We start from the raw sequence: 12,952 nt of genomic DNA, 5'->3' as shown, positions 1-12,952 counted from the left end.
CTTTATCCAACTTATTCCATACTTCCCACAAAAGGATCGAATACCTGTCAAGATGGCCCGCAGTGAGTGTTGAAATGAAATGGCGTATGGCTTTTAGTGCTGGGAGTGTTCGAGAACATGTTCGGCAAGCCAGATGCAGGTCTTTCGATTTGATGCTCGTAGGTGACCTGCACGCTATAATGAAGATGAAATGATGATGAAGATGATGCATACACCCAGCCCCCGTGCCAGCGAAATTAACCAATGATGGTTAAAATTCCCGACCCTGCCGGGAATCGAACCTGGGACCCCTGTGATCAAAGGCTAGCACGCTAACCATTTAGCCATGGAGCCGGACGCAGTGAGGGTTGATGAAGCTGGAAAGCAGAAACAAGCTCGCTGAGGGCAGAGAGAAATAAAAGAGTTGGAACTGATAAGGAAAAAGCTTGTCTACGTGAAAATGTTCGTCCTCGTCACCTATCCCCACACTGACCTACCGCTGTGTTCCTTTTCATGTTCTTATCTCATATACAGGGTGTTCCCAAACATGTGGGAAGTAATTGGAGGGTGGATAATACACCCTGAACAACACAAAATGTCCCTATGAACATACGTGTACAAGTAACAAACTTACCAACTTTGTATGGTAAGTATTGATAGTGGTCTTACCTGGCACATCCCCACATCAAGTAGCTCTCACCATGTTGGTGTACCAGCAGGGATACTGCATTCTAATATAAAAATTCTTCAAAATGTCCACCAGCGCCTGAAAATGGCACCTCTTTGAACACTCCATGAATTCCACAAATTCGATAACAACCTTGTTCCACGCACTGGCGAAGTACTGGTATGCCTAACTCCTAACGTAATCCTAAACACAAACTACCCCCCTTTCCAGCTAGTAACTATAAGAGGCGACCATACGGCATATGTTGATAGGGCCTTTATGAGTTGTTTTGAGGTGTACAGTTATTTCCCACATTTGGTAACACCCTGTAAAAGATTTTATTTGTCACTTGTTGTTTCCTCTACATCATACAAAGCCTGCTTTTTAAGTAAGGTCCGTTTTGTTGTAGACACAAGTAGTTCATGCGGATATTGCAAGGAGCACATGCGTCGTGTACCGGCATGCCTCGGGAACAACTGTGCTTAGTTTCATCTCTGTAGCTAACCTGTACGGTTCTGTTCTGTGGTTTCAAAATGTTTAAGACTATCAACTCACCTGCCGCGTGTGAGGTTCGGTCAGTGATACGGTTTTTGTCAGCAAGGAACCTGTCTGCTGAAGAAATTCATCGACAGATTTGCAAAGTGTATGGTGATACTGTTATGAGTGAAAGCAAAGTGCGTAAGTGGGTACGACAATTCAAAGATGGCCGTAACAACGTCCGCTCCGGTCGCCCTTCTTTGATTACAGACAATTTGGTGGCTTCAGCTGAAGCGAGGAACAGGCACTTCACAATAACAGGTCTCTCAAACGAATTTCCTGACGTGTCGAAATCAGTGCTTTACAACATTGTTTCTGAATACCTAAAGTTTAGGAAACTGTGCTCCCGTTGGGTCCCGAAACTCCTAACAGAGGACCACAAAAACCAAAGATTTGAGTGTGCGATGAAGTTCTTGACTCGTTATGACGAAGAAGGTGATGGCTTCTTCTTGAGTCAGATCGCAACTGGAGACGAAACATGGGTTTCGCATATCACGCCCGAATCGAAGCAACAGAGCATGGAATGGAGACACACACACACTCGCCTGTAAAGGTGAAGGCCAAATAGACTTGTTCCAGCGCAAAATCATGGCATCAGTGTTCTGTTGGTCGACTTCATGCAACGAGGAACCACTATCAATGCAGAAGCATACTGCGAAACCCTGAGAAAGCTACGCAGAGCGATTCAAAACAAAAGACGCGGCATGCTGACAAAGGGAATTGTCCTTCTCCATGACAATGCAAGACCTCACATTGCAGGTCAGACCCGCAATTTATTGGACAGTTTTGGCTGGGAAGTTTTAGACCACCCACCCTACAGTCCTGATCTTGCGCCGAGCGATTACCGTCTGTTCTTCCACCTCAAACATCACCTCAGTGGCAACCATTACAATGATGACGACGACATGAAAACGGCAGTGAACTCTGGGTTGTCGGAGCAGGCACCAAGTTTCTATGAAGAGGGTACTTTAAAATTGGTTACGAGGTATGACAATTGTTTGAACAAACTTGGCAACTATGTCGAAAAATAGAGTGAAGTATGTACTTTCTGAAAATAAATTTACTTTTTTAAAATAACCTATCGTTGTGTACTTATTTTCAAACAGACCTTACTTAAAAAACACGCCTCGTATTAATAAATTTTCTTTACATATAAAGGAAGAATAACGAAGCAGGATGAGGATAGAATAGGAAATGGCACATCAGTAAGAGAGGAAGAGGAGTTCTGGTGAGCACTACCGTCTTGAACTAGATAACAGAGTGTTCTACGACTCAAGAACTGATCTGCCTTCCATCCCCCTGATCCTGTACGTACTGGCTTCACCACTATAACAGGGAGACTTTCCACTCAGTTTCGGTATCTTCTTCCATTCCTCCTCCAACATGACGTACAGTTTCGTCTGACTGTAACACATCCCAGAGATGCTCAATTGGGTTCAGATCATGGCTTTGGACTGACCATCTGAATTCATTCACTCCCATTTCAACAGGCCACTAGTCAATACTGCTTAATAGAGTTCCAAGGAACTAAGACCAGCGGACTAACACCAAACCATGAAAAAAAAGCCCACACCATAATGCGCCCTCTGCCAGTGAGAACAATGCACTCACCTAGCATTCGCCATAACCATCGGACTGCCTCAGTGCGTAGCACAATTCGCCATTCGCACTGTTCTAGAGTCCACGGGTGACGAGCGTTTAGTCGAGCGATCCTCGGTTTATGCGCCACTGCTCGCCCATGAAAACCAGGTGCAAACACTGCAAGAAGGAGCGATTACATCTATGTACCGAGCTTATGTGTGCCGGTGTGCAACCACGGTGCTTAAGTTACGTGATTACAGTATTACGATCACCAGGCGGCGCACGTAACACACCCTGTCCCTCACGATACACCTCCTCCAACGAGCTCAGTTGATTACACATGATTAACCAAGTCACAACTAATTCAATTACTATCACTCCTTCACCCAGCAGGGGCATGAGATATAAATACTCAATCTGAAATTGTTGTACCTCTAGCATGGAAACTGTATGTTTCCAAGCATGGGTAAGAGTGCGACTTGCCACTGTCATTGCGTTTATCTTATAACGAGTTCCTTTCCATGTTCCTAGCTTTCTATATATGAATTGATTTGCACTTGTTTCTTCCTTTGCGTGACTTATAATCTGTGAATTTTATTGCATATGGTTTTATCCAGTTGAGCCAGCCTCAAGAAGGTTTAATTTTTGCATTACTGGGTATCATTGCTTATTGACCTGCCTATTCACAATATCCCTGATCTCAATAGCAACCGCCTCAAGTCCAGGTATCCACCAGTTCGTTACACCCAGAGTTTAAAGCAGACCCTACACGGTCAGTAATACTGATCAGTAATACTGAGTCAATAATACTGACAGTACGCATCAATATTGTAGCGACCTTACACGATCATTATTACTGTCAATATTTTGGTCAGTACCAGTGCACTAGCTTACCATTGCGGCATTCTCACTTTACAAATAAAGTCAATAACCGTCACTACGGAATGCGATTTATAACATGCAATTGCGGTATTCTATCAAAATGGATCGTAAAAGACGGGCATTTTGTAGCTATTATATTAGTACTGCACGAAACGCAGTTTTAAACGTAAACGATGGGTTAAAGATTGGCTTAGGAAAAGAGAAAAGTATTCTCATATGAAGTGTTGAGGGAAACACAATATACGGAAGCAGAAGATTATCAGAACTATCTCCGAATGCGCGAGAGTACTTTTTCGAAATTACTACGAATGGTAGAGCCTTTTGTAATAAGACAAAATACAAACATGTGGTGCTGTTTATCGGTGGCAGAGAGATTAGCGGTGACAGTGAGGTATCTTGCAACTGGTATAAATTTTGAAGATTGGTAGAGCCTTTTGTAATAAGGCAAAATACAAACATGCGGTGCTGTTTATCGGTGGCAGAGAGATTAGCGGTGACAGTGAGGTATCTTACAACTGGTATAAATTTTGAAGATTTAAAGTTTTCTGCTATAATGTCACCAGTTTCCATCAGTACAGCAGTTGTGGAAACATGTAAAGTATTGTGTTAAGTACGTTTATTCTGGCAGCGTTTCATATAGCTCGATATACTTTTGCAATAGGCCTACTTGACGGTTCCACAGGCACCTCTACTTGGCCTTGGTGAGAAACGCATTTGTCGTCCACCGCTGCTCCGTTGATACTGACAAAAATAATGACAAGCGCACTCACACGGTCAGTATAACTGTCAGTATCCCCACCACTCTACAGTACTGACGCTTGCAGATCAGGAAATCCGGATCTGCTTCAGTACTGGCCTTCATTCCATCATTCCAGTCCACACGCGATCAGTATTACTGTCAATATTTTTCGGTACTGACAGTATTACTGACCGTGTAGGGTCTGCTTAACAGACAGACATTCTGAGGAAAATACCCACTCGAAGGAAGAATGGAAGTTGAACACGAGCCCTTAACTTTGGTCCTATTTAAAGAGAAACAGACCCACACCCGACTGGAGTGCTCTTAACAGGATTCAGACCAATTGGTGGGGGAGTGTGGAGTGTCCATACAGCAGTTATCCTGCATGTTGTGTCCATGTGTAAGACAAGGGTATATCGACAAGAGACTTGTCTGATTTCTTGTTAGCACCACCTGATCTGAAGGTACTATTGTCATGTGACAACAGAAACATTTATGTATATTACCATTCAATAAAACTGCTTTTCAAACCGACCTGGAGTGTTAATAAGGGGCTGCCTAGCCGAGTTAGTGAAGGCACGTTCTGTTCACCTAGAAGGATGTGGATCTGATTCCTAGACAGAACGTCAAACAATTTTGAACGTTTCCAATTGTAGGGAGGCACATGCCCTGAGATTCACTCAGTCTACACCACACACCAGTAGCAGGTTAGTTCCTGGGGTAAAGTGGCCGTCTCACTTAGCGGTGATGTCTGCAGCTCCTCTAACGAGGGATGGAATTTGTTCGTAAAAACTGTGTACACAGAGCCCTCTCACAATTCTAGACAAGTCTGCAAAGGCATTTATTTGCAGACCACTTGGTTTGTCCCTAACAGTGCTTGTAATCTTGGAGGAGGGGGAGTTGAAATGAAACCATTAATATCTGGAACTTTTTAAATATCATGACTTAAGAAGGCGTTTTCCAATGGAAGAGTGTGTACAACGGGATGATTGCACTTTTGCAATGTTTTTAGTGGATCTGATTATTCAGAAACATGACAGTTCAATTGATTGCTCAACAGCAATAACACTGGATAGGATAGTGGACAAAGAAAATGTAGACGATACAGTGATCAGTAATCTTGGAGTGAAGTACTTTGAATCAGTACCCCTTTACGAGAAGCTAGCAGTTCTTGTGATGAATATTAATTGTCCCTGGAAAAGAAATCCAACGCTGTTAGCATTTTAGCTAAATTTTTAGAAGAATATCTTAGATGTATTTATGACAAATGCCATACACCTCCAAGCAATGATCTTCAGCGCCTTACTGAAGCAACATCCATCTCCGAAAAGTGTATCAAACATCAAAGTAATATTTAATTATGTCAACCAACAAAAAGGCATTATTAACAACATTTTCAAGGAAACAAGGCAATTAAAGAACTAGCAATAAAACAAAGCATTCTATCACAATTTGATATGGCAAGGAACAGCAGAAAATATGTCCATTACTGAGCAATGCAAAAAGCAAGAGAAAATGGGGACACAAATTTTAAATGTTCTGCAAATTTTATAAGAATCTCATGAAAGAATACACAACTTGCCAAAAATATTTCAGTACTTTCATGACAAGCAGAGATATTCATGAAGACCAAGATATTCACGAGTGTGGGGCCGGTTTTGTTCAAGAAGTAAACCAAGAAAACTGCAAGTTTTAAAATAGAAGGCGGCATACAGCAGGAGTATTGTACCCAGCCATGTAACTGGAATGTTGGAATTCCGATCAAAGTGGCTTTATTTATGAAATAAGTACTGGTTTGACATTATCTAGAAAAGGGGAAAAATCAACAGTTGTCTTGGTTCAGACTGTACACAATACAACTCCTAGTTTTACAACAGATGTAAAAGATTTAATGTGAAGACACCTATAAAAAAAAAAAAAATGCACATTTGTCTTAGAAAATGGCTTTCGGTCTGAACGTAAAAAAAGGATACTGAAGACAGTCATCCATCAAATATATAGGGCCTATATTTGGAGGCTAGCGCCAAGTTGGAAAATACTTTTTCTTCAATGTTATTTGCAACAATATCAAAAATACCCAGACATGTTTATTGCTATGTGATTTCTGAAGTGCTCACATGGCAGGTAAATGCATGAAACAACCAAATGCAATCAGCCTTTGCTTGTACGGCAGTATAAACTAAATGCACAAAGATTCAATACTAAACTAGGAAATTGCATTTTCATAACAAAAATGAGTTCTGTTATTCATAACCAGTTATCTGCTCCAGATTATTGCCTTATGCTTCAGTACTTATGGCAGATGATTGGGTACCATACTTCTGCACATATGGCTGAATTTCAAGAATGTGATTGAGTTTGACCTCAAGAATGTGATTCTGGGGATTGTTCAGATATTTATTTTGCCAGATGCACCTATTGTAGTGCTCCATATTGTTTAAATGAGACTATGGAGTGGGTATGTGGGAAACTGGGGGTGAAATTTCTAGATCCTAATGGGTGGGTAGGAGATAGGGATCTGTGCTCAGATGGCCTTCACTTAAACCGCAGTTAGGAAATTTGTTTGGATGGGTAATAGGGAAGTAGATTCAGGGAAACAGGGGGCCTAGGGAGCGGTGATAAGGGAACAGGGAACTGGAAACCAAGTAGGAATGACATAAAATTGTGTCGAACTGTAGAAGTATTGTAAAGAAAGGAATAGAATTGAGTAATTTAATAGATATATATTTACCAGATATTGTAATAAGAGTTGAATCATGGCTGAGAAATGATATAATGGATGCAGAAATTTTCTAATGGAAAAGGAGTGTGTATCGTAGAGATAGGATAGGAATGGTGGGAGGAGGAGTGTTCATTCTGGTGAAAGAAGAATTTGTAAGCTAAGAAAAAGTTAAAGATGGGACACATGAAATTCTACGACAGGAAGCATGACCAACAAATGGCAAATAAGTTAATATGGGAAGGACAGCTGATTCAGAAAGTGATGGAACCAACCAGAGAGAAAAATATCCTGAATGTGGTGCTGATAAAACCAGATGAGTACTATAGAGAAATTGAAGTAATAGATGGTATTAGTGATCATGAAGCTGTTTTTGTCGTAGTTAAAAATAATAATAATAATCGTATAGCCTCAGCTACCGTATGCAGACATTTCGATTCGACGCCATCTGGCTGTCTGCTCGTCAATTTCGACGTTCCATTTTACTCTAGGCCCACTATATGACAGACAGAGTAAACCGGATCTCTCTTGGGCGTCTATGGCTGAGATTTAACTAATTTTGTCGGGTAAATACCAAATGTATCACCAGAGATCTTTTACATGCCGACATCGTACGACATGGAGTATCGAGTGGACTTTATTCCGCCCTTCAAAAATCCGACTACCGCTGCCGGGTTTGAACCCGCTATCTTGGGATCCGGAGGCTGACACTCTACCACGGATCCACAGAGGCAGCTAGTTAAAAATAAATGTGATAGAAAGGAAGGTCTTAAAAGTAGGACTATTAGGCAGTACCATATGGCTGATAAAGCAGGCATGAGGCAGTTTCTAAAAAGTAACTATGATCGGTGGAAACGGTAAATAAAAATGTAAACAGACTCTGGGATGGGTTTAAAGAAATTGTTGAGGAATGCAAAAACAGGTTTGTACCTTTAAGGGAGGTAAGGAATGGTAAAGACCCGCCTTATTATAATAGAGAGGTGAAGAGACAAAGAAGGAGGTGCAGACTGGAAAGAAATAGAGTTAGAAATGGCTGTGGAAGTAAGGAGAAATTGAAGGAACTTACTAGAAAATTGAATCTAGCAAAGAAGGCAGCTAAGGATAACATGATGGCAAGCATAATTGGCAGTCATACAAATTTTAGTGATAAATGGAAGGGTATATATAGGTATTTTAAGGCAGAAACAGGTTCCAAGAAGGACATTCCAGGAATAATTAATGAACAAGGGGAGTGTGTATGTGAGGATCTTCAAAAGGCAGAAGTATTCAGTCAGCAGTACCCAAAGATTGTTGGTTACAAGGATAATGTCCAGATAGAGGAGGAGACTAAGGCTAAAGAAGTATTAACATTTACATATGATAATAATGATATTTACAGACTCTGGGATGGGTTTAAAGCTATTATTATTCTTTATTATTTTTCTCCAGATCACAGTAACCAAATACCCTCGATCCATTGAATGAGAAAAATAACAATGTCCATCCTAAGCCACCAAACTCCACACACATAAATTGACAAAACAAACTACAAATAAAATAAAATAATAATACCCTAAAAAAAAAAAAATACTAGTGTTAATCCCAAATGTACTTCTTGGGCATGACATGAAGCTCGTCGGATACTCCGGAACTGTGACACTTAAGGATAGGGTCACCACGGCAGTCATCCTCAGTAACTTCATGCCACGTCCATCGTCACCCTTAAATTTTTCTATTCCCACTCCCGTACATGTTATTACAATAAAATATAGTTATAAGATATCCTACTGCTACTGTCCGGCCGTGTCATCACCCCTGGTGAGAAGAAGGCCGCCCTCCCGATGATGACATGACCGACCCTAACCGTGAGGTCCTAAGGAAGGCCCCAAGAATCCAACCAGATGACAATGCTTTTTCTTCTCACCATTCCTTTTTGCGGTCATCCACGTGCAACTGGAGCCACTCTCCATCTTTATCTCGTCTAATTCTCCCTTCTTTAATTGGGGGGGGGGGGGGCCATCCCCACCCCGTCCTCTTATGGGTATTGCCTTACCATCTCCTACTATGCTGTATTGTGAGAAGAAAAAGCCCCGTCACTGCCTCAAGTTTCTAGCATACACCTCTCGTGTCCATTATTCACTCAGCACTTTCGTCACATTCATCCTTGCCGTCGCGACACATTCCTTCACCGCTATTATACTTCTACTTGACCCACTCCGGATTGCTGAGTCCACACTCCCTTACATCACCAGTCTGGACTTTGTTTACATTCACCTGCTCATGTTGCAACTTTATCCTTGTGCTCTGTTTCTGCACTTCATACTTAACTCTACCTAACCTAATTTAAAGACCCAGCCACACTCCGCATTAAATTAGTCATCTCGTTTCCATGAAAATATACTATCAATACTTCCAAAACTTGACAACTTCTCCCTACTTCTCCAAAACTTAATCATATAATACCTCCATAAATAATACTACAACAATAAATAATACTGCATCATCATTTACACATTAACTCCTTACTCACAATTTACTCATAATTCAATACCAACACAACTACCCTCACTAAATCAACTTCCTACTACTAGACAACAATTAATACACCACCACTTCTCTAAACTTCTTCAACACCACATTTCAATATACCAAACAGCCATCCCTTCATCTTCCACCCTTACTCACAAGTTACTCATAATGCAATACCAACACAACTACCTTCACTTTACCATCTTCTCAATGCCCACATCACATTCCCACTCACTTGCTCCATCGGTTCAGTACTAACACATCTTCATTTTACCAGCTTTCCACTACAAGAATAAATGCACCAATCTCTAAATAATTTACAGCAATAAATACACCAACACTTCTCTATACTTCTCCGACCCCACATTTCAACATCAAGCCAACTTTACTTACCACTTCTTCGCTCCATCAATCCAATACCACACAGATTCATCAATATATAAGACTACAACAAAAGCTACGCCACCACTTCTCTGCTTGATCTATTTCAATACCCAGCCCTAGCCCCCTATGTACTACTTCTCTAAAAATACAATATAGTTAAAAGATATACCTCTACCATCATTTCTCCAACTCCCCATTATAGCAATGAATACACCACACATCCCTCCATCTCCACAATTCTGCCACAAATAGATTTACATATTACAGCAATACATACACCATCACTTCACCCTACTTTTCTCACACCTCATTTCATCTTACCACACATCTACCATCACCTCTCAGCCAATACTTTAACTTCACTCTTTAATCATTTATTACAACAATAAATACACCACCACTTTTCTATACTTCTCCAGCACCACATTTCAACATATCCCAAACCTAAATATACCAAATGACACCACTTCTCCACACTACATTCGGACATAAATAATCCATCTAGATACTAAGCCATCCTCTCTTAAAAATACATCTGAATACTAAGCCATCTTCTCCTTAAAATACCAAACACTCATATACCATCTCTTCACCAACACCACATTTCAACCTCCACCATCCAAAACTCTGCTCCCTCTCAACACTCACTTATTTAGCATTAAATAAACATCATACCAAACACAAAAGCTATTACAACTACCATTCAATACCAACACATCGCTTCATATACCACCTCTCAATCTCATACCACACACAAATACTATTGCATCCACATATTTACCAAATAACACCTCTACTCAACACTACATTCTTACATCTAACAATCTTTATCTTCACTACTCACTACACTATTGTTTTTTACTTCTAGTGACTACACCCCTCTCATTTCTACCTGTACCCCACATGTCTGTCAGTTTTCCATACCTTCCTGCTTCTCTACCACCTCTCTTAGCCGCCAATTCACCACTATCTTCACTCTGTTGTGTGCCTTTGCCTCCAACTTCAGCTCTCATCATCTCTGTAAATCTTCTGCCCTTGCCTCTTTCCCAACTCAGATTGAGACACCCCCCTGTTGTCTCTGATGTCACCTTTTTACCCTGCCCTGCCCTTACTTCACTGCTTTCACTCCGCTGCCTTTCTTCTTCACTTCTTATGGTCACCTTTTCACTTGCCATCTCTTCCTGAACTTCTTCACTGCTTATGATCACATTTTCACTTGGCATCTCTCTCTGACCCTCTTCACACAGTACACTATTACTGTTATCTCGCCTCACTTCCCCACCTTTCGTTGCACTACTCACTTTTTCTTCGTCTTTTTTTATCTTCATTTCTAAGTCGATCAGTCTATTCACAGACCAGTTTCTCTTCCAATTTCTGCCTGATACCACTAGTTCTTGTCCTTTGATGGTTGCTCTCAGCCCTTGATTTATCGCACGTATCTTGTGTTTTCTGAGTATTTTTTCATTCCTAATCGCCTCCCGTCCCACATCTCTCCTGATCCATATTTTCTCTCTCTGCACATTATTCGCATTGCCTATCACAGCATCAGTCATCAACGTAGAAAACAGTTCTACTTTGATAGGCCTGTTGCCCCTAGTTCTTCCCACTCTCTGCACATCGTCTATGTCCACTTCGCTAAAATTAAGTTTCAATTTCCCCTGTATTAAGTCCACTACTTTATAAGTAGTAAGTACTTTGTCTTCTCTCAACTCCTCAGGCACTCCATATATAAATAGGCACTTCTTCCTGCGATTTAACGTATTGGCATTCACTTCTGCTTTCAATTTCAATGTCTCCTCTTCCAATCGTCCTATTCTTTCTCTTAATATTGCCACTTCTTCATCGTTCTTTCTCACTTGTGATGCTATATCGTCCGTCCTTTCTCGTAACCATACCTTCATTTTACCAAACTCCCTGGTTTGTTCTTGGATCATATTCTTAATTTGCTCAAAGGGGCACACTTCTTCCACCGCCTCTTTTACCAGTCTTTTGAATTCTTCCATGTCTTCCCTTCCCTCATTTCCACTAGTTGTTGGGCCTGGGTTTGGCTCGACCCCTCCAATCAATAGCAATATTATAACCACCGCCGCTGTTAGCACTAATTCTCCTTTAATCACCAAATCCACTTTACACCCACCTGATTTTACTTCTGTATTCTTCATTCTCCTCTGCCACCCTCCTATAGCCGCCCTGTATTGATCCACTCCAATCATTGTCGTCAAACTCCTCACAACCTTCCTGCACTCAGCACTCACTCTTTACTCCCACTCCCGGGCCCCTCCACTCTATGCGTCTGCTCTCCTTCGTGGCTTAAGCCGAACTCGGGTTTAAAGCAATTGTTGAGGAATATGAAAATAGGTTTGTACCTTTAAAGGTGGTAAGGAATGGTAAAGATCCACTATATTATAACAGGGAAGTAAAGAAACTAAGAAGGAGGTGCAGACTGGAAAGAAATAGAGTTAGAAATGGCTGTGGAAGTAAGGAGAAATTGAAGGAACTTACTAGAAAATTGAATCTAGCAACGAAGTCAGCTAAGGATAACATGATGGCAAGCATAATTGGTGGCCACACTAATTTTAGTGAAAAATGGAAGAGTATGTATAGGTACTTTAAGGCAGAAACAGGTTCCAAGAAGGACATTCCAGGAATAATTAATGAACAAGGGGAGTGTGTATGTGAGGATCTTCAAAAGGCAGAAGTATTCAGTCAGCAGTATGTAAAGATTGTTGGTTTCAAGGATAATGTCCAGATAGAGGAGGTGACTAATACTAAAGAAGTATTAAAATTTACCTATGACAGCAATGACATTTACAGTAAGATAAAAAAAGTTGAAAACTAGAAAAGCAGCTGGAATTGATAAGGTCTCGGGGATATACTAAAGACAATGGGTTGGGATATAGTACCATATCTGAAGTACTTGTTTGATTTTTGTTTGCATGAAGGAACTTTACCAAAT

The 12,952-nt window shown here is 40.9% G+C and overlaps 1 protein-coding gene across 1 annotated transcript in view; it reads right to left on the bottom strand.

Moving 5' to 3' along the window:
* The window catches only part of LOC136884154 (cilia- and flagella-associated protein 157), a 140,505-nt gene that overhangs the window by 76,337 nt on the left and 51,216 nt on the right, over positions 1–12,952 (bottom strand). The window lies entirely within an intron of this gene.

This window comes from Anabrus simplex, chromosome 12, assembly GCF_040414725.1.
Source record: "Anabrus simplex isolate iqAnaSimp1 chromosome 12, ASM4041472v1, whole genome shotgun sequence".
Classification (NCBI taxonomy): domain Eukaryota; kingdom Metazoa; phylum Arthropoda; class Insecta; order Orthoptera; family Tettigoniidae; genus Anabrus; species Anabrus simplex.
The sequence above is the reverse complement of the archived record's forward strand: the minus strand, read 5'-3'. Positions and strand labels throughout refer to the sequence as shown.